Raw genomic sequence first — 21,427 nt, forward strand, 5'->3', positions numbered from 1 at the left:
TCCATATTTGCTGGCATATTGAGTGCAGTACTTTCACAGCGTCATCTTTCAAGATTTGAAATAGCTCAACTGGAATTCCATCACCTCCACTAGCTTTGTTCGTAGTGGTGCTTTCTAAGGCCCACTTGACTTCACATTCCAAGATGTCTGGCTCTAGGTCAGTGATCACGTTATCGTGACTATCTTGGTCGTGAAGATCTTTTTTGTACAGTTCTTCTGTGTATTCTTGCCACCTCTTCTTAATATCTTCTGCTTCTGTTAGGTCCATACCATTTCTGTCCTTTATCAAGCCCATCTTTGCATGAAATGTTCCCTTGGAATCTCTAATTTTCTTGAAGAAATCTCTAGTATTACCCATTCTATTGTTTTCCTCTATTTCTTTGCACTGATTACTGAGGAAGGCTTTCTTACCTCTCCTTGCTATTCTTTGGAACTCTGCATTCAGATGCTTATATCTTTCCTTTTCTCCTTTGCTTTTCACTTCTCTTCTTTTCACAGCTATTTGTAAGGCCTCCTCAGACAGCCATTTTGCTTTTTTGCATTTCTTTTCCATGGGGATGGTCTTGGTCCCTGTCTCCTGTACAATGTCATGAACCTCCGTCCAGAGTTCATCAGGCACTCTATCTATCAGATCTAGTCCCTTAAATCTGTTTCTCACTTCCACTGTATAATCATAAGGGATTTGATTTAGGTCATATCTGAACGGTCTAGTGGTTTTCCCTACTTTCTTCAATTTAAGTCTGAATTTGGCAATAAGGAGTTCATGATCTGAGCCACAGTCAGCTCCTGGTCTTGTTTTTGCTAACTGTATACAGCTTCTTCATCTTTGGCTGCAAAGAATATAATCAATCTGATTTCGGTGTTGACTATCTGGTGATGTCCATGTGTAGAGTCTTCTCTTGTGTTGTTGGAAGAGGGTGTTTGCTATGACCAGTGCGTTCTCTTGACAAAATTCTATTAGCCTTTGCCCTGCTTCATTCTGTGCTCCAAGGCCAAATTTGCCTGTTACTCCAGGTGTTTCTTGACTTCCTACTTTTGCATTCCAGTCCCCTATAATGAAAAGGACATCTTTTTTGGGTGTTAGTTCTAAAAGGTCTTGTAGGTCTTCATAAGCCATAGGAAGGAACAAATCTGAGTCAGTTCCAGTGAGGTAGATGAACCTAGAGCCTGTTATACAGAGTAAGTCAGAAAAACAAATATCATATATTAATGCATATAGATGGAATCTAAAAAACAAAAACAACTGGTACTGATGAACCTATATGCAGGGCAACAACGGATAGGCAGACAGAGAAAACAGACTTGTGGACACAGCAGGGGAAGGAGAGGGTGGGACAAATTGAGAGAGCTGCATGAAAACATATACACTGCCATATATAAAACAGACAGCCAGTGGGAATTTGCTGTATGATGCAGGGGGCTCAACCTGGTGCTCTGTGTCAACCTAGATGGGTGGGATGGGGTAGGAGATGGGAGGGAGGTTCAAGAGGAAGGGGTCATGTGTATACCCATGGGTGATTCATGCTGATGCAGGACAGAAACCAACACAACGCTGGAAAGCAATTATAACTCCAATTAAAAAAAAACAGCAGCAATTATAACTCCAATTAAAAAAAAAGAGCCAATCCCAAAAGGTTGTGTACTGCAGTGAGTGCACTTGTGCAACAGTCTTGAAAGGACAAAATTAAAAACTGGAGGACAGACTGGTGTAGCCAGGGATTGGGGATGGAGAGGAGGGCAGAAGCAGGAGGGAGGCTGGACACAATTATACAAGGACAACACAAGAGAAGTGTGCAGTTGGAACTGTTCAGAATCTTGACTGTGGCCGTGGGGACCCAAATCTCTGCAGGTGAGAAAACTGTATACCTTAGTAATTACTAAGCACACACACAGATGAGTCCAAGTGAGATGAGGGAAACCTGAATGGGACGGTATGTATATCAGTATTTTGGCTATGATATTATACTGCAGTTTTACAAACGGTTACCACTGGGAGAAACCGGCAAAATATAGAAGGAATGTCTCTGCATTGTTTCTGAAACCACATATGCATCTACAATAATTTAAATTTTCAAATGTGTCAAAAAACAAAACAACAAAAATAAATAAATAAGTAAAATGTGTCAAAAAAAAAAAAAACAGCAAGAGAATCAATATACAATTAGAAAAGTTTCCTTGAGAAGACTAGAACAACTACTTCTTAGTTAACTAGGAAAGGACAAATATCACTCTTTGTGATAAACATTTATTAATCATCTACTATGTATCAAATATTATGTTAGCTGCTATGGGCCTATGAAAATGAAAAACACACAAGACTTCTCAATAAAAAACTCACAACTGGGTGGAACAGATCAAAATACAGATAGCTCCATCATTCAGGAACTGTAATGGTGGTATGTTCAAAGAACTATGGTAATAAAAAGAAAAAAGAGGTGGAAATAGCAAGGGAGGAAAAAAAGAAGGGATAGAGGAAGGGAAGGAAGACAGGAAAAGGTGAAACAGAAAAAGGAAGGTTACCTCCTTTCAGATAATGCTGACACCTGAGCTGGGCATTGAAGAATGAGTAAAATAGAAAGACTGCTTAGATACAATGAAGAGTATGGGCAAATAAGACTATATCATAAATCCAAGGAAAATGGTGCAGTATGGCATCAGGGACAAGAAGCAGAGGACTAGAATTGAAAATGTGGTATTCAGAGGTAGATTTGCACGTTTATTTCTGCACCACACCTTAAAGCAGCAATGTAATAGATGAAGCAGAGGTAAGCAGAGATTAGAGGAAGGAGTTCAGTTGGAGGTGACACAGTGATCCAGATGTTTAATCATTAAAATATTTTTAAAATCTCATTTACTCTAATCATCAGGTTGGCCAAAAAGTTCGTTTGGGTTTCCTTTAAGATGTTACAGAAAAACCCAAATGAACTTTTTGGCCAACTCAACACCTACTTTCATAGAAAAACCCAAGATCTCAAAACATCAAAGATGATGTAAGGAATCAGAAAAGATTCAGGGGGTTACTAAACCCTGTATAGATCAAGACAGTATTACATACGTTATAAGGGACTTCCCTGGTGGTTCAGACAGTAAAGCATCTGCCTACAACGCGGGAGACCCCGGTTCAATCCCTGGGTTGGGAAGATCTCCTCGAGAAGGAAATGGCAACCCACTCCAGTATTCTTGCCTGGAAAATCCCATAGACAAAGGAGCCTGGTAGGCTACAGTCCATGGGGTTGCAAAGAGAAGGACACGACTTAGCGACTTCACTTTCACCTTCATAATATAAAAATTTACAGTGAAACAAAAGCTCGTAATCATGTTTCATGTCTACAAACTGGCTGGAGACAACACAGAAGCCCTAATATTCCAGCATCAAAGTAAACGGTTAAACTCATTTCATCAATTTTCTGTTAACATACACAAAAAAGGACCAAATGAAAATTCAAGAATCAGAAAGTCCAAAAATTAAAATGTTCACCAGATATGACAGAATAAAGTCAGCAAGCCAGAGATCTTGAAGACAGATCAGTAAAAATGACCCAACAGTAGGAACAAAAAGGAAAAGAACAAAGGAAAATTAATAAAGAAAGCAATGATCTACAATGGTCTACAAAACAATGTCAGTCTATCATACTTTAATTGGATACTAAAAGCAAAGGAGAGAAATTGGGACCATGTGTTTTCTTAAAGAAACAATGACCAAAAATGTCACAAATTTGAATGAAAACCCTTTATTGACCCAGATTAGCAAATCCCAAGCAGAATAAAGAAAATCACACTAAAGCACATCAGTCAGACTATTTAAATCTAAAGAAAAATTCTTAAAAGCTACCACAGAGGAGGTGAAGTTGGGGTAGGGCAAGTTACAGAGATATAAATATATAAATGACAGCTGACTCTTCTTCAGAAACAATGGAGGCCAAGGATAATGGAACATCTTCAAAGTTCTGGAAGGTGGGGAAAACCACCCCCCAAAAAATTCAATTTCACACTCCAAAAAAGTATGAGAATGAAATAAACACTTTTCTAGTAAACAAAAGCCTACAAAATACGTTGCCTATGGTTCTATACAATAAGAAATGCCAACAGATGTTGTTAGGTTAAAAAGGGAAAATATCAGATTGAAAACTGGATTTCTAGAAAAGAACATCACAAAAGATAAATAACTAGGCAAGTATCTTCTCCAACATAACTTCCTCAAAACACAACTAACATTACAGAAAATAAAACAAATATTAAGGTGGGATTTATGATGCAAACTGACATACAAGATGTGGCAACAGCACAAAGAAAGGAATGGGTTCAGTTCAGTTCAGTTCAGTTCAGTTCAGTCGCTCAGTCGTGTCCGACTCTTCGCGACCCCATGAATAAGGAATGGGTAGATAGATGCAATTTTAACGTTGGAAGATTATTACATAAACTTGTGAAACGGACGGGAAGAGGTAAGTAGTAAGTGATATGAAGTATGAGGTGTAGAGTAAAAAGTGGTATATAACCTCCAAATAGATTTTGATAAGTTAATAGTACATACTGTTAAGCTCTACAATGACTACTAAAAAATTTAAAAATAGAGCATATAGCTAAGAAGTCACTAAACAAAATACAGTAGTATATTTGATTAACCAGAAAGATTGCAAAAATGAAGCAACACAGAAACAAAAGAAAAACAGAGCAACTAAACCAGCAATGTATTAAGTACAGACTGGTCTGCCAGGCTCCTCTGTCCATGGGTTTCTGCCATTTCCTACTCTAGGGAAAGACAGACTAAGCACTCCAATTAGAAGGCAGAGATTGTTAGACTGAATTTAAGAAGCAAGGGTGTCTATATGCTGTTTATAAGACACACACTTTAAATACAAAGGCATTTATAGACTAAAGCAAAATATATACTAGAAAAATAAATACCATGAAGGTGCATAAGAAAGCTGTATTAGTTATATTAATATCAGATGAAGTTTCAAGGCAGAGTATTTGAAGAAATTAAGAATATTTCATAAAGATAAAAAATTCAACAGGAAGATTAAACATTTCATACATAAATATTATTTTGAAATGGATTATATACCTAAATGTTAAAACTAAACATATAAAACCAACAGAAGAGAAAATATTTAGGACTGTGGTTGATTTTCTGGACAGGACACACAAGTTGTTAACCATTAAACCAAAAATAAATTAGACTTTTTAAATCTAAAACTTCTGCTCTTTTTTAAGACATTATTATAAAAACAAAAAGGCAAACCACAGTTTGAAAAAATGTTTACATAATATAAATCCAAGAAGACATATCTAGAATATATATAAAACTCTTTGAACTCTAATAATGACAACCAAATTTTAAAAGAAAACATGCAAAAAGTTTTAAAAGAACTTTCAGAAGAGAAGATAGACAAATGACAAGTACACAAAAAGATACTCAAAATCAATGGTCATCAGGAAAATTAAAACCATAATGAGACACTAAATCATATCTTATAAAATGACTAAAACTAAAAAGATAAGGGGGAAACTCTACTCAATAGTTTGTAATGACCTACATGGAAAAATAATCTTAAAAAGAGTTGGATATATGTATAACTGATTCACTTTGCTGTACAACAGAACCTAACACACCATTGTAAATCAATTATATGCCAATAAAAATTAATTATAAAAAAAGGTAATACTAACTGTTGGTCAGGATATGGAGCAACTGGAACTCACAGGCCTTGCTATTAGGAATGTAAGATACGGAACCACTTTGGAAGATTTGGCAGTTTCTAATCAAGTTAATGTTCCACCTGCCCTTTGGCACAACAATTTTTTCCATTATTCAAGAGAAACAAAAGCATATGTTCACAGAAAATTTGTATAAAACCTTGCTCAAAGTAATTCCACACTGAAAACAACCCAGATGCCCACTAACAGATAGACTAAAAAACGATGGTATATTCATACAATGAAATACTACTTAACAATAACAAACAGGCAAACTGACATATTCAATAGCATCCCAAACATTAGGCTGAATGAAGGAAGTCAGACATAAACAAAGAATATACCAAATGATTTCCATTTATGTGATGTTCTACCATATGAGATTTGTGTGAAGTAATTTTTTATGCAAAAATCTACTATGGACTTAACAATCACTATCTGAAAGTGAGACTCAACTACAAATTTGTTTTCAAGATTAAGATACTGCATGTTAAATTAGTTCTCTAGTCTGTAAAGCAATATACAAATATAGACATTATTATTTATTTGTTTCAACAATTTTAATACAGCAAGTTAATGTTCTCTTTCCTGGCGGAGAAGACCGCAAGGTCTTAAGTCTACAAAATCCCAAAGAAAGATCACAAACTAGAATTATCCAGCTCTGAACACATCTTCCAAACTTGAATCACTTGCCAAATTCAAGATATCCTAAAACAAAGAATAATTCTAGAGGTGGGGTGGGGGCAGAATGTGGCACCCAAATGAAAACTAGCCAGCATTCTTCAATAGAAATGATCCAACCAGTAATAAATACAATAGGAAAATTAAGAAAATCAAAGTATAGAAAATTCATCAAAATTAAGATGTGTCAAAGATAAACAATGGACTTAAATGCCTTTATTTTCATTATTACAAAATAGTTACCACTTCAAATAACATGTATGTTACTTATTCCAATAATTTCTGACTGAAATTTTATGTCAACAAAGTTCCCTGCTCTATTACACACAGATATGACCATTCTTTAATAGCCCTCTGATTAAAAAAAGACTAGTAACAATGCCATTATCTGATTAAATATAAATAAATACAATAAGTTAATATTAATCTCATACTCCTGGGGAAAGCAGTCCCTATCATAAATAACAGCCATCCGAAATGGCCAAATCTGTAACTTCTAAGTTTTACTATATTATCACGCAGATACTGCTCACTGGTAAACTGAATCATCACAGACTGTTTTCTGCTCTTCCTTTGCTCTCAATGCACACCATTTCAAGAGGCGCAGACATAGTACTGGATCCTTTTTGTCCCTTTCTTTGCCTTCACACCATGTGTCTCAGTGTTTTATCCTATCCCAGTTTAAATTTAGCAATCCAATTTTAAAGGATTTTTTGTTGTTGTTTTTTTTTTCTTTTTAAACCCTCCCTCATCCTAGGATGCTGCTCCTGCATAGCTGCCCACAAGACTATGGCACAGCATCTACATGTATCACACAGAGAGACACATGAACAACCTGCCCAGTTTCAGTCTTGGTTTATACCTGCTTACTAAACACAATTAAGAAAAAAGCCCTTTAATTCTCAGAGGTTTTTTATTTGGGCAAGAAGTTAAATACTCACTCTACTCAGACAATAAAAATAGGCTATCAATAGTCAAACACATAGTAGGTACTCAAAGGTAGAAAGCTTGGCTGGCTAACTGGCTGAGTGAATGTATGGACAAAAATTATTCCAATGCCAACTCAGGTCTCTGGAACATTCTAATTGAACAAATACAGTCTTCTATTGCTTTTACACTGATTATCAAATTAATCTAAGAACTGCTCAGAAAAGATTATTAAGGAATTGACTTTTAACAGATTAAAAATAATATGTAATTAGCATACTGACTGCAGTATAGCAAATGGTTTCTCTAAGTATTAAGGATACTTAAAAACAGTATATTCTATTAAGTTATTAATATCTGGCTATATCTTGTTTTTAAATCATCAGTGCCTTAACCTAATCCTTTTAGAAATTAAGTTGTAGATAAATAAGGTTTTACTATACCACAATCGACGTCTGAGAGACAGCTCACATATATTTACATATACACATATATATAGGTCATATACTGTTTACTGTAACCCACAGAGACTGAGACAGAACTGCGTTTGAGAATCTCCGAGGAGGTACCGGTCAGGAATGGACTGCCACAGGGACAGGGGCTCTGGGTGCAGCTGACTTGGGTATGGCATAAGCCCTCTTGGAGGAGGTGGCCATTAACCCCACCATAGGGCTGTCAGGCTCTAGCGGGGAAAAACAGAACCTTGTGCACCAGAACCCGAAGAAGGAGCAGTGACCCCACAAGAGACTGAACCAGACTTGCCCGTGAGTGTCCAGGAGTCTCTGGTGGAGGCATGGGCCGGCAGTGGCCTGCTGCAGGGTTGGGAGCAGTGAGTGTAGCACTGCATGCATGGGATCTTTTGAAGGAGATCGCCATTATCTTCATTACCTCCACCATAGTTTGGCCTCAGGTAAATAGCAGGGAAGGAACACAGCTCCACCCATCAACAGATAATTGGATTAAAGATTTACTGAGCATGGTAAATCAGTACATCAGTACAAGACCCAGTTTCCCCTTAGTCAGTCTCTCCCATCAGGAAGCTTCTATAAGCCTCTTATCCTTCTCCATCAGAGGGCAGACAGACTGAAAATCACAATCACAGAAAACTAACCAATCTAATCACACAGACCACAGCCTTGCCTAAGTCAATGAAACTATGAGCCATGCCGAGTAGGGCCACCAAAGACAGACGGGTCGTGGTGGGGAGTTCTGACAAAATGTGATCTACTGGAAAAGGGAATGGCAAAGCACTTCAGTATTCTTGCCTTGAGAACCCCATGAACAGTATTAAGAGGTAAAAAAATAGGACAATGAAAGATGAGCTCCCCAGGTCAGTACGGGCCCAATAAGCTAATAGAGATCAGTGGAGAAATAACTCCAGAAAGAATGAAGAGACAGAGCCAAAGCAAAAACAACACTCAGTTGTGGATGTGACTGGTGATGGAAGTAAAGTCGGATGCTGTAAAGAGCAATATTAAATAGGAACCTGGAATGTTAGTTCCATGAATCGAGGCAAATTGGAAGTGGTCAAACCGGAGAAGGCAAGAGTGAATGTCAACATTTTAGGAATCAGCGAACTAAAATGGACTGGAACGGGTGAATTTAACTCAGATGAACATCATGTCTACTCTGTGGGCAAGAATCCCTTAGAAGAAATGGAGTAGCCGTCATAGTCAACAAAAGAGCCCGAAATGCAGTACTTGAATGCAATCTCAAAAACGAAATTCCCAAGGCAAACCATTCAATATCACAGTAATCCAAGTCTATGCCCCAACCAGTGATGCTGAAGAAGTTGAAGTCAAACGGTTATAAAAAGACCTACAAGACATTTTAGAACACCCAAAAAAGATGTCCTTTTCATCTTGGGGACTGGAATGCAAAAGTAGGAAGTCAAGAAACACCTAGAGCAACAGGCAAATGTGGCCTTGGAGTACAGAATGAAGCAGGGCAAAGGCTAATAGATAAGACTTCTGCCAACAGAATGCACTGGTCATAGCAAACACCCTCTTCCAACAACACAAAAGATTCTACACATGGACATCAACAGATAGTCAACAGTGAAATCAGACTGACTATATTCTTTGCAGCCAAAGAAGAAGCTCTATACAGTCAGCAAAAACAAGACTGGGAGCTGTCTGTGGCTCAGGTCATGAATGCCTTATTGCCAAATTCAGACTTAAATTTAAGCAAGTAGGGAAAACCTAAAAGCATTCAGGTTATGACCTAAATCAAATCCCTTACCATTATACAGTGGAAGTGAGAAATAGATTTAAGGGAGTAGATCTGATAGACAGAGTGTCTGATGAACTATGGACAGAGGTTCATGACAGGAGGCAGTGATCAAGACCATCCCTAAGAAAAAGAAATGCAAGAAAGCAGAATGGCTGCCTGAGGAGGCCTTACAAATAGCTGTGAAAAGAAGAGAAGCCAAAAGCAAAGGAGAAAAGGAAAAATATACCCATTTGAATGCAGAGTTCCAAAGAATAGCAAGGACAGATAAGAAAGCCTTTCTCAGTGATCAGTGCAAAGAAATAGAGGAAAACATTAGAATGGGAAAGACCAGAGATCTCTTCAAGAAAATTAGAGATACCAAGGGAACATTTCATGCAAAGATGGGCTCAATAAAGGACAGAAATGGTGTGGACCTAACAGAACCAGAAGATATTAAGAAGAGGTGGCAAGAAAGAAGAACTGCACAAAAAAGATCTTCATGATCCAGATAATCACGATGATCACTCACCTAGAGCCAGACAGCCTGGAATGTGAAGTCAAGTGGGCCTTAGCATCACTACAAACAAAGCTAGTGGAGGTGATGGAATTCCAGTTGAGCTATTTCAAATCCTGAAAGAGGATGCTGTGAAAGTGCTGCACTCAATATGCCAGCAAATTTGGAAAACTCGGCAGTGGCCACAGGAAAAGATCACTTTTCCTTCCAATCCCAAAGAAAGGCAATGCCAAAGAATGCTCAAACTACCCCACAATTGCACTCATTTCACATGCTGGTAAAGTTATGCTCTAATTTCTCCAAGCAAGGCTTCAACAATACGTGAATCGTGAACTTCCAGATGTTCAAGTTGGTTTTAGAAAAGGCAGAGGAACCAGAAATCAAATTGCCAACATCCGCTGGATCATGCAAACAGCAAGAGGGTTTCAGAAAAACATCCATTTCTGCTTTATTGACTATGCCAAAGCCTTTGACTGTGTGGATCACAATAAACTGTGGAACATTCTGAAAGAGATGGGAATCCCAGACCACCTGACCTGCCTCTTGAGAAACCTGTATGCAGGTCAGGAAGCAACAGTCAGAACTGGACATGGAACAACAGACTGGTTCCAAATAGGAAAAGGAGTACATCAAGGCTGTATATTGTCACCCTGCTTACTTAACTTACATGCAGAGTACATCATAAGAAACGCTGGACTGGAAGAAGCACAAGCTAGAATCAAGATTGCTGGGAGAAATAGCACTAACCTCAGATATGCAGATGGCACCACTCTTATGTCACAAAGTGAAGAACTAAAGAACCTCTTGACGGAAGTGAAAGAGGAGAGTGAAGAAGTTGGCTTAAAGCTTAACATTTACAAAACTAAGATAATGGCACCTGGTCCCATCATTTCATGGCAAATAGACAGGGAAACAGTGGCAGACATTTTTTGGGGGGTGCTCCATAATCACTGCAGATGGTGACTGCAGCCATGAAATAAAACGATGCTTACTCCTTGGAAGAAAAGTTATGACCAACCTAGTTCAGTTCAGTCGCTCAGTCGTGTCCGACTCTCCGCGACCCCACGAATCACAGCACGCCAGGCCTCCCTGTCCATCACCAACTCCCAGAGTACACTCAAACTCATGTCCACAGAGTCGGTGACGCCATCCAGCCATCTCATTCTCCATCGTCCCCTTCTCCTCCCGCCCCCAACCTTTCCCAGCATCAGAGTCTTTTCCAGTGAGTCAACTCATCGCATGAGGTGGCCAAAGTATTGCAGTCTCAGCTTTAGCATCAGTCCCTCCAATGAACATCCAGGATTGATCTCCTTTAAAATGGACTGGTTGGATCTCCTTGCAGTCCAAGGGACTCTCAAGAGTCTTCTCCAGCACCACAGTTCAAAAGCATCAATTCTTCAGCAATCAGCCTTCCTCACAGTCCAACTCTCACATCCATACATGACCACGGGAAAAACCATTGCCTTGACTAAACGGACCTTGGTTGGCAAAGTAATGTCTCTGCTTTTTAATATACTATCTAGGTTGGTCATAACTTTCCTTCCAAGGAGCAAACGACTTTTAATTTCATGGCTGCAATCAGCATCTGCAGTGATTTTGGAGCCCAAAAAAATAAAGTCTGACACTGTTTCCACTGTTTTTCCATCTATTTCCCATGAAGTGAGGGGACCAGATGCCATGATCTTTGTTTTCTGAATGTTGAGCTTCAAGCCAACCTTTTCACTCTCCTCTTTCACTTTCATCAAGAGCCTTTTGAGTTCCTCTTCACTTTCTGCCATAAGGGTAGTGTCATCTGCATATCTGAGGTTATTGATATTTCTCCCAGCAATCTTGATTCCAGCTTGTGCTTCTTCCAGCCCAGCGTTCCTCATGATGTACTCTGCATATAAGTTAAATAAGCAAGGTGACAATATACAGCCTTGACGTACTCCTTTTCCTATTTGGAACCAGTCTGTTGTTCCATGTCCAGTTCTAACTGTTGCTTCCTGACCTGCATACAGGTTTCTCAAGAGGCAGGTCAGGTGGTCTGGGATTCCCATCTCTTTCAGAATGTTCCACAGTTTATTGTGATCAACACAGTCAAAGGCTTTGGCATAGTCAATGAAGCAGAAATAGATGTTTTTCTGAAACTCTCTTGCTTTCTCCATGATCCAGCGGATGTTGGCAATTTGATCTCTGGTGCCTCTGCCTTTTCTAAAACCTGCTTGAACATCTGGGAGTTCACGGTTTACATATTGCTGAAGCCTGGCTTGGAGAATTTTGAGCATGACTTTACTAGCGTGTGAGATGAGTGCAACTGTGCAGTAGTTTGAGCATTCTTTGGCATTGCCTTTCTTTGGGATTGGAATGAAGACTGACCTCTTCCAGTCCTGTGGCCAGCGCTGAGTTTTCCAAATCTGCTGGCATATTGAGTGCAGCACTTTCACAGCATCATCTTTCAAGACTTGAAATAGCTCAACTGGAATTCCATCACCTCCACTAGCTTTGTTCGTAGTGATGCTCTCTAAGGCCCACTTGACTTCACATTCCAAGATGTCTGGCTCTAGGTCAGTGATCACGTTACCGTGACTATCTTGGTCGTGAAGATCTTTTTTGTACAGTTCTTCTGTGTATTCCTGCCACCTCTTCTTAATATCTTCTGCTTCTGTTAGGTCCATACCATTTCTGTCCTTTATCGAGCCCATCTTTGCATGAAATGTTCCCTTGGAATCTATAATTTTCTTGAAGAGGTCTCTTGTTTTTCCTATTCTGTTGTTTTCCTCTATTTCTTTGCATTGATCACTGAGGAAGGCTTTCTTATCTCTCCTTGCTATTCTTTGGAACTCTGCATTCAGGTGCTTATATCTTTCCTTTTCTCCTTTGCTTTTCGCCTCTCTTCTTTTCACAGCTATTTGTAAGGCCTCATCAGACAGCCATTTCGCTCTTCTGCATTTCTTTTCCTTGGGGATGGTCTTGGTCCCTGTCTCTTGCACAATGTCACGAACCTCCATCCAGAGTTCATCAGGCACTCTATCAATCAGATCTAGTCCCTTAAATCTATTTCTCACTTCCACTGTATAATCATAAGGGATTTGATTTAGGTCATATCTGAATGGTCTAGTGGTTTTCCCTACTTTCTTCAATTTAAGTCTGAATTTCGCAATAAGGAGTTCATGATCTGAGCCACAGTCAGCTCCCGGTCTTGTTTTCGCTAACTGTATACAGCTTCTCCATCTTTGGTTGCAAAGAATATAATCAATCTGATTTCGGTGTTGACCATCTGGTGATGTCCATGTGTAGAGTCTTCTCTTGTGTTGTTGGAAGAGGGTGTTTGCTATGACCAGTGCGTTCTCTTGACAAAACTCTATTAGCCTTTGCCCTGCTTCATTCCGTGCTCCAAGGCCAAATTTGCCTGTTACTCCAGGTGTTTCTTGACTTCCTACTTTTGCATTCCAGTCCCCTATAATGTAAAGGACATCTTTTTTGGGTGTTAGTTCTAAAAGGTCTTATAGGTCTTCATAGAACCGATTAACTTCAGCTTCTTCAGCATTACTGGTTGGGGCATAGGCCTGGATTACTGTAATATTGAATGGTCTGCCTTGAAATGAACAGAAATCATCCTGTCATTTTTAAGATTGCATCCAAGTACTGCATTTCAGACTCTTTTGTTGACCATGATGGCTACTCCATTTCTTCTAAGGGTTTCCTGCCCACAGTAGTAGATATAATGGTCATCCGAGTTAAATTCACCCATTCCAGTCCATTTTAATTCACTGATTCCTAGAATGTCGACCTTCACTCTTGCCATCTCCCGTTTGACCACTTCCAACTTGCCTTGATTCATGGACCTAACATTCCAGGTTCCTATGCAATATTGCTCTTTACAGCACCGGACCTTGCTTCTATCACTGGTCACATCTACAGCTGGGTATTGGTTTTGCTTTTGCTCCATCCCTTCATTCCTTCTAGAGTTACTTCTCCACTGATCCCCAGTAGCATACTGGGCACCTACCGACCTGGGGAATTCCTCATTCAGTATCCTATCATTTTGCCCTTTGTTACTGTTCATAGGGTTCTCAAGGCAAGTATACTGAAGTGGTTTGCCATTCCCTTCTCCAGTGGACCACATTCGGCTGTGGTCCATGTGATCAGATCGACTAGTTTCCTGTGATTATGATTTCAGTAGACGCGAGAGACGCCGGCCCCGGCACAATGAACCACGCAAAGAGGTGCGGCCGTGAGGAGCTACCCCACGTCCAACAGGCGGTGGCTGCACAGGCGCAGGAGGGTCGAGAGGAGCTACTCCGCGTTCAAGGTCAGGAGGGGCGGCCTTGAGGAGATACCCCTCGTCCAAGGTAAGGTACAGCGGCTGCACTTTGCTGGAGCGGCTGTGAAGAGATTTTCCACGACCAAGGTAAGAGAAACCAAAAAGATGGTAGGTATTGCTAGGGGGCATCAGAGGGCAGACACACTGAAATGACCAACCTAGAAAGCACATTAAAAAGCACAGACATCACTTTGCCAACAAAGGTCCATCTAGTGAAGGCTATGGTTTTTCCAGTAGTCATGTATGGATATTTGAGTTGGACTATAAAGAAAGCTGAGCGCTGAAGAATTGATGCTTTTAAACTGTGGTGTTGGAGAAGACTCTTGGGAGTCCCCTGGACTGCAAGGAGATCCAACCAGTCCTTCCTAAAGGAAATCAGTCCCGAAATTTCATTGGAAGGACTGATGTTAAAGCTGATACTCCAATACTTTGGCCACCTGATGTGAAGAGCTGACTCATTTGTAAAGACCCTGATGCTGGGAAAGACTGAAGGCGGAAGAAGAAGGGGATGACAGAGGATGAGATGGTTGGATGGCATCACTGACTCAATGGACATGAGTTTGAGTAAACTCCAGGAGTTGGTGATGGACAGGGAGGCCTGGCGTGCTGCAGTCCATGGGGTCTCAAAGAGTCGAACACGACTGAGCAACTGAACTGAACTGAGTGACTCACATATAATAACTATTACATATACGTTACTGCTGCTGCTGCTAAGTCACTTCAGTCGTGTCCAACTCTGTGCGACCCCATAGATGGCAGCCAACAGTCTCCACCATCCCTGGGATTCTCCAGGCAAGAACACTGGAGTGGGTTGCCATTTCCTTCTCCAATGCATGAAAGTGAAAAGTGAAAGTGAAGTCGCTACTAGTTCAGGTTAAATTCACCATTGTCTTGTGTCTTAGATTTATCAAGTTAATTATTGTATCTAAGTCTAAAAGAAAACTTCACGTTCAAATGAACTTATGACTGGCAATAACCCAGATGTTCTTCAAATGGTGATTGAACTTTGGCAAATCCATAAGACTGGTTATATGAAACAAAATAGAACTGCTGATACTCCAAACAACAAAGATGGATCTCGAATGCATTATGCTAAGTGAAAGAAGCTAGACTGAAAAGGCCTCCTACTGAGTGAGTCCCACTTATTTGAATTTCTGGAAAAAGCAAAATTATAAAAACAGAAAATAGATCAGTGGTTGGTTGCCAGGGCTTGGGGTGGGGGACAAGGCGGTGCTGATGACCAATGGGCAATTAAAAAATTAATCTGAGGGCAAAAAAAATTTTTTTTAAAAAGTAGATATGGAAAGGAGACCACCACCAACAAAATGTTATATCCTGCTCCTAAGAAGGGAACAGAGAATACTGTATGTGCAAATAAAATGCAGTTCTTAACTAAACTGCTTTGACTAATAATGTCTTGTCAGCGTTGTATACCAGCACTTCTTTCTATTTCTGCAGTGCTCTCTCTCTGAATCAGACCCTCACCTCCTATCTATCCCAATCTTTCAAACCCTCTCTGAATGCCCCTCTCAACACTTACTCTGGGCTTTCTAGCCTTGGTTTGTCTAAGCGACTGTCTCACATTCGTAATCCACTTTTGTCTTAACATGCACCCTTGGCACCAACGCATTTTCTTCATTCCTGACTTCACGTTACTACTTACATTAATTCCCTTAATTCCTCGTTCTATCTCAACTGTGTTCTGATGGGTCCCTCAGCTAAACCTGATCAAGTCCTCTTCTCAGTCTTCAACTGGTGTTCTTACCTATCATGACTTAAAGCTACTACAAAGGCTGATGATTTCTTCTCTCCTTGAGGTGCTTTTAAAAGTGGCAAACTCTAAAGCCTCCCTTGGGAACCCTGGGTTTTTTTTCACTCCAATAAACATAACGTCCTTATTTTTGTCCAACAAAACTTTGCCTATCTTTAAATTCCACTTCGTGTTTGGTTTTATTCAAAGACACATATCAGAGGTCAACTTCTTCCTCACAAAAATCATGCATCTATTTTAAGGCTAGTATTAAAATTATACTATCTTCCTTCTTCAAGGTACATACCTATAATTCTCGCAACACAGTTTATCACTTAATGCTGTATCTTATTTTCTCTCAAACCTTTCCATTTTTCTACAGTGCTTTACAAATGAAATGACCCAAACAAGATACCAACAAATAAAAGACAATTTACAAATAAATACAATACAGTACTAACATGGCCAAAAAAAAGAATACACTTTGAACAAAAGCAATCTGTCAACCATGTTATGGTCTCCTATACTATGACAGAGGATAGGAGTAGAAAATAATCACTATCTCTGAACTTTTAAAAATTAACCCTCTAGTATTAAGTTTGCCATTTCTTTACAAACCAGCCATTGAGCACTTTACAACCTCCCCAATCCAGGTAAGAAAAAGCAACCAAAAAACAAAGAACTCTTCTTACAAAGAATTCATTGCAGTTATCTCTCCCACACCAGGCAGGTGGCCTTCACGGTGTCTTAAACTTGATTATTATCTCATTTCTCCTAGAGCCTACTCCTGCTATTAATTATACAATTGCTGATAGTACCTTTTATAATCTTTTATCTCCTTTAAAGTCAAAGTATCATTTTCCTGAGTTAGAGAAGAAGAAACAAGGTTGAGAAAAGATTAAGCTGGAAAGCAAAAAAAGAGAACTATTTTTTAAAAACAAAATATAGCTCATAGAATTTGTCTTTTAATAATGTGAGCAAAAGTACTTATTTCTAAAATAAAGAAGCATGTGTGAACTGCAGAATGAGAATACTTTTGATGAAAATTAGATTAAAAAACAGACAAAAATACAAAGCTAATGGTAAGCAAGGAGATAAAAGACAGGAATTAAAAAAAAAAAGGAGAGAGACAGTTTCCAGGATGCAGAAACAGGGCTGTCATCAGAGGAAAGAAAACGGAAATCTGTCCATAAAAAGGCAGCAGAGTTATGGATGCAAAATACAATTTCATTTTGTTTGAATTTCTTTTTAAAGAGAGTAACAAAGTAGCTGTTTGCATTTAGTTTCAGGGAACTAAGAAAAAAGGATTTCAGACCATTAGGGTATATAATGGGAGAGTATCAATTATTAAGGGCTTTTATAACAAAAATCACTAGAAAATAAAGATTGAGTCAGTAATAAATAGTCATATAAAAGCACCTATAAATCAACAAGAACTTTTCAAGTTTAATTGGTCACTACACCTCTCTGGTGATACACTGAACAGAGTTATATACCATAGAATTATGGGAAAGAAGCTGTATGAGCTACTTCTAACTCGACCTCTTGGACCCATCTGGATAATGGCAGCAGCCTGCAAATCCTAAGTACCCAACACCAAAAACTACTCCCACCCCACCTTGGCTCAATGGTTTTCTCCCACTGTGGTGAGGGTGGTTTTGGAAAAGCTCCTCAAATGCCAGGAAACACTGTAATACAAAAAGAAAAAAACAATTCATAAGTACCAAAACTTAACATTTTGGCTTCCCTTTCAAGGAAGACTGACTGGTAGAATGGAAAAGGCACCAGTAATAGGAACCAAGAAACCAAGAGTAGTCTCGTTGGGTATTCATTCTAAGATGTTTGCTGTACTCCAGGGATTTGGTGGGGTGGGCACCGAACACTACTAAGGGATACTAAACTAGGTGAATATGTGCCAGAAGCTGCTGATGGCCATCCCTACCACAAATTTGGCTAAAAATGAAGCCATGAGAGAAGCGAGTAGAACTAACAGACATAAAGAGACATCCCCAGTGATACAACTGAAGAATCTGGCTCCCATTCCAGTCCCTCCTGCAGATATATTCTCCCTTAAGTTAGTCTGTAATAGGTTCCTGTGACTTGCAAGTAAGTCTAGCCAATACACCTGGGTTCTAATTTCACACTGAACTTGGGCGAGTCATTCCTCATTTATGGACCTTGGTTCCTCATCTATAAAATGGGCTAAATCTAAGGTTTTCAAAACTGTTTTAAGCAACAGAACTAAGTTAAAAAAAATCTTATTTTGATATTAAAACTAAAATGATTTTATTCATATAAATGTACTTTATAAGATGAGATTTACTACATTTACTTCTGACCAAAATCAATTAAGAACAACTGGTATTTAAATCTTACCTTGAGACTGAAAATAAAAATGACTGTTAGTATAAATACACTATCAAATGTATGATATTTATCATATCAAATGTATATTTTACTACAATGCCTAAAATCAATAAGAACAATGATGTATTTGTGTGTGTTAGTTGCTCAATCGTGTCCAACTCTTTGCAACCCCATGGACTGTAGATCGCCAGGTTCCTCTGTCCATGGGATTCTCCAGGCAAAAAACTGGAGTGGGTTGCCATTTCCTTCTCCAAATGATGTGTTTGATAAAAACAAAGCTTTAAAAAGACTACTGCTGAAAGTTAAAAGCTTTTATTAACCTACCAGGATTCAATTTATTTCTGTACTGTTTTGGTTGTATTATAGTAAGACAATCCTGATTCAAAAAGAACAGTTGCAAAGAATAACATGGTATTACTTAATCACCTGCCATACCCCCACAATATTATTTAATTAAAAGTGGAGAAAAGCTTTTAAGTTCTGCACAAAAGAAAAGCTGACAGTGCAAGATTTTATTAAATACATCTCCAACTGGTTAAAATTTAGTACATAATATAGTTAAGCATTCATGGGGTTGATTTTTTATTTTTTAATGATTTAAATATCACTTAAAAATTAAATCTGATTGCAATTACTAGCTTCATAGAACTCTAATAACACAGATAATCTCAAAACTCTATTAAGAAGACTTTTAGTCAGATTCATATACCCTCACTACTCATCAGAAATTGTAATGAAGCAAATATAAGTTATAATTCCTCTTCTTTTATAATAAGTCTGCTTTAAAGCTAAGAAAAATTTTACCAATTCTTATTCACAATCTTAGAGAGTTATGGACACAAATAGTAAATTGTGTCAAACAAGACTATTACAATAATTTATTCAATCTTATTGAGAACCAACTTGATGGGGCAGATCATAGAAGATGCCATAAAACATTCATTATTTAACAGTGCCTGCTTTACAGTTGAGAAGAGTAAGTCTCCATGTCCTAACCTCAAGAAGTCAACAGTCTAGCAGGGGATACAATACAGTTAATAACACAGGTTTGAACTGAACGGGTCCACTTATACACACATTTTTTTCAATATTAAATACAATACTACATAATTGCAGTTGGTTGAATCTGGGAGATGTGGAACTGTGGATTCACAGAAATCATGTATACCAAGGGCTGACTATAAATTATACTTGGCAGAGGGTCAATGCCTCTAACCCATGCATTGTTCAGGGATCAGCTTTACATTCATTCATTCAACAGGAGTGTCTCCTCAGTGCCACCAGTCACTGTGCAAGCAACTGGGGCTAAAAAAGTGAGCTATACACGAACTATCCCCATCCTCTTCACATTTAGACTTCAACCTAACGGAGAAGGCAATGGCAAGCCACTCCAGTACTCCTGCCTAGAAAATCCCATGGATGGAGGAGCCTGGTAGGCTGCAGTCCGTGGGGTCGCTAAGGATCGGAAATGACTGAGCGACTTCACTTTCACTTTTCACTTTCACACATTGGAGAAGGAAATGGCAACCCACTCCAGTGTTCTTGCCTGGAGAATCCCGGGGACGGGGGAGCCTGGTGGGCTTCCGTCTATGGGGTCACACAGAGTCGGACACGACTGAAGTGACTTAGCAGCAGCAGCAAAAGCAGTAAATAAACCAATGAAGATTTTTAAACATAAACCATATGACCATTTTTGAAAGATGGCTGGCTACCATATACTGGAGACAGTAAGCCCTAGGATACAGAAATCAGTTAGAAGCTATTATAGTGATGACAAAGTAACAGGAACTCAAAAGATGGAACAAAAACTCAACTGAAGTATGTGAAAACAAAAAACATCACAGGGTAATGTTGCAGCTCGATCCTAAAAGACAAGGAGTATGAAGACAAGTAGAGGGAGTTTGTGCAATAAGCGAAAACTATATGAAAGGTATGCCTGGAAAACTTCAAGTAGTTCCTCACAGTGGATCTTGAATAAGGTGAAATCATAGCTAGAAAGGAAGATTAAGGAAAAGATAGTAAAGGATGTTAAGAAATACCTTCAAGACACTGGAGAGTGCTTTTAAAAACAGGGCAATAACATGATCAGGCTTACATTTTAGAAAAATTCTTTCAGGGACAGTAGCCTGAAGAAGGTGACAAGGAGTCTAACCAACCAAAAAAGAATGCATGCTTGCCAACAGATAGACTATCTCAAAAGTCCTAATCTATCAATTTATCATGACAATGAAAAATGGTCCAAGCAAGTACTCTGAGCTTCAGAAACCAAACAACTAGTACCAAGTTCAGGCCACAATTCAGTTGATACAGTTTGAAACTCAAAAAAAGGAAGTTTCTGCAGATAAAATACTAAAAATTCAACAATGGCAGAAGATAAATGGAATGAAGAGGAAAAAACAGCAACTAAGAAAACAAGGATAAAACAGAGAAAAATTTTACTTCAGGGTAAGAATTACTTCCACTAGTCAATTACATACAGATTCACTTCATTCCCCCTTGACCCAGATTCACTTCTTATATGCAACAATAAATTGTGGTTCCAACAAGAAATTCAAAAGTCATGTTTAATTTAAAACATAACACTTAAAAAAATAACCAAACAAAAACTAGATTAGAAACAGCAACCTGGAAGAGAAGACCAGCTCTACAGTAGCTAGCTAGCTTCTTACTGCTTGAAAAGAAATCTCTTCCTGTCTGCTGTTTCTGTGAAGCATACAAACTAAAATAGGGTAAGGCAAGGTGAGGCAGAACAGGAAGCATAGGGTAAAGGAGGACTTGCTATTTCACAAAGGTTTCTTATCAGTGAACTAGACAAGGTCCTGAAGCTTTCATCCCAATTCTTTTTCTTTATCAGTTCAGTTCAGTTCAGTTCAGTCGCTCAGTCGTGTCTGACTCTCTGCGACCCCATGAATCACAGCACGCCAGGCCTCCCTGTCCATCACCAACTCCCGGACTTCACTCAAACTCATGTCCA

At 38.9% G+C, this 21,427-nt stretch overlaps 1 protein-coding gene across 3 annotated transcripts in view; it reads right to left on the bottom strand.

Annotated features, from left to right (window-relative positions):
• Window positions 1–21,427, bottom strand: part of FOXJ3 (forkhead box J3) — a 154,599-nt gene that overhangs the window by 72,293 nt on the left and 60,879 nt on the right. The gene's annotated exons all lie outside the window — the stretch shown is intronic.

The sequence above is a fragment of the Moschus berezovskii genome, chromosome 4 (assembly GCF_049115385.1).
Source record: "Moschus berezovskii isolate FMDL1 chromosome 4, NW_MosBer_1.0, whole genome shotgun sequence".
In the NCBI taxonomy this organism is placed as follows: Eukaryota; Metazoa; Chordata; class Mammalia; order Artiodactyla; family Moschidae; genus Moschus; species Moschus berezovskii.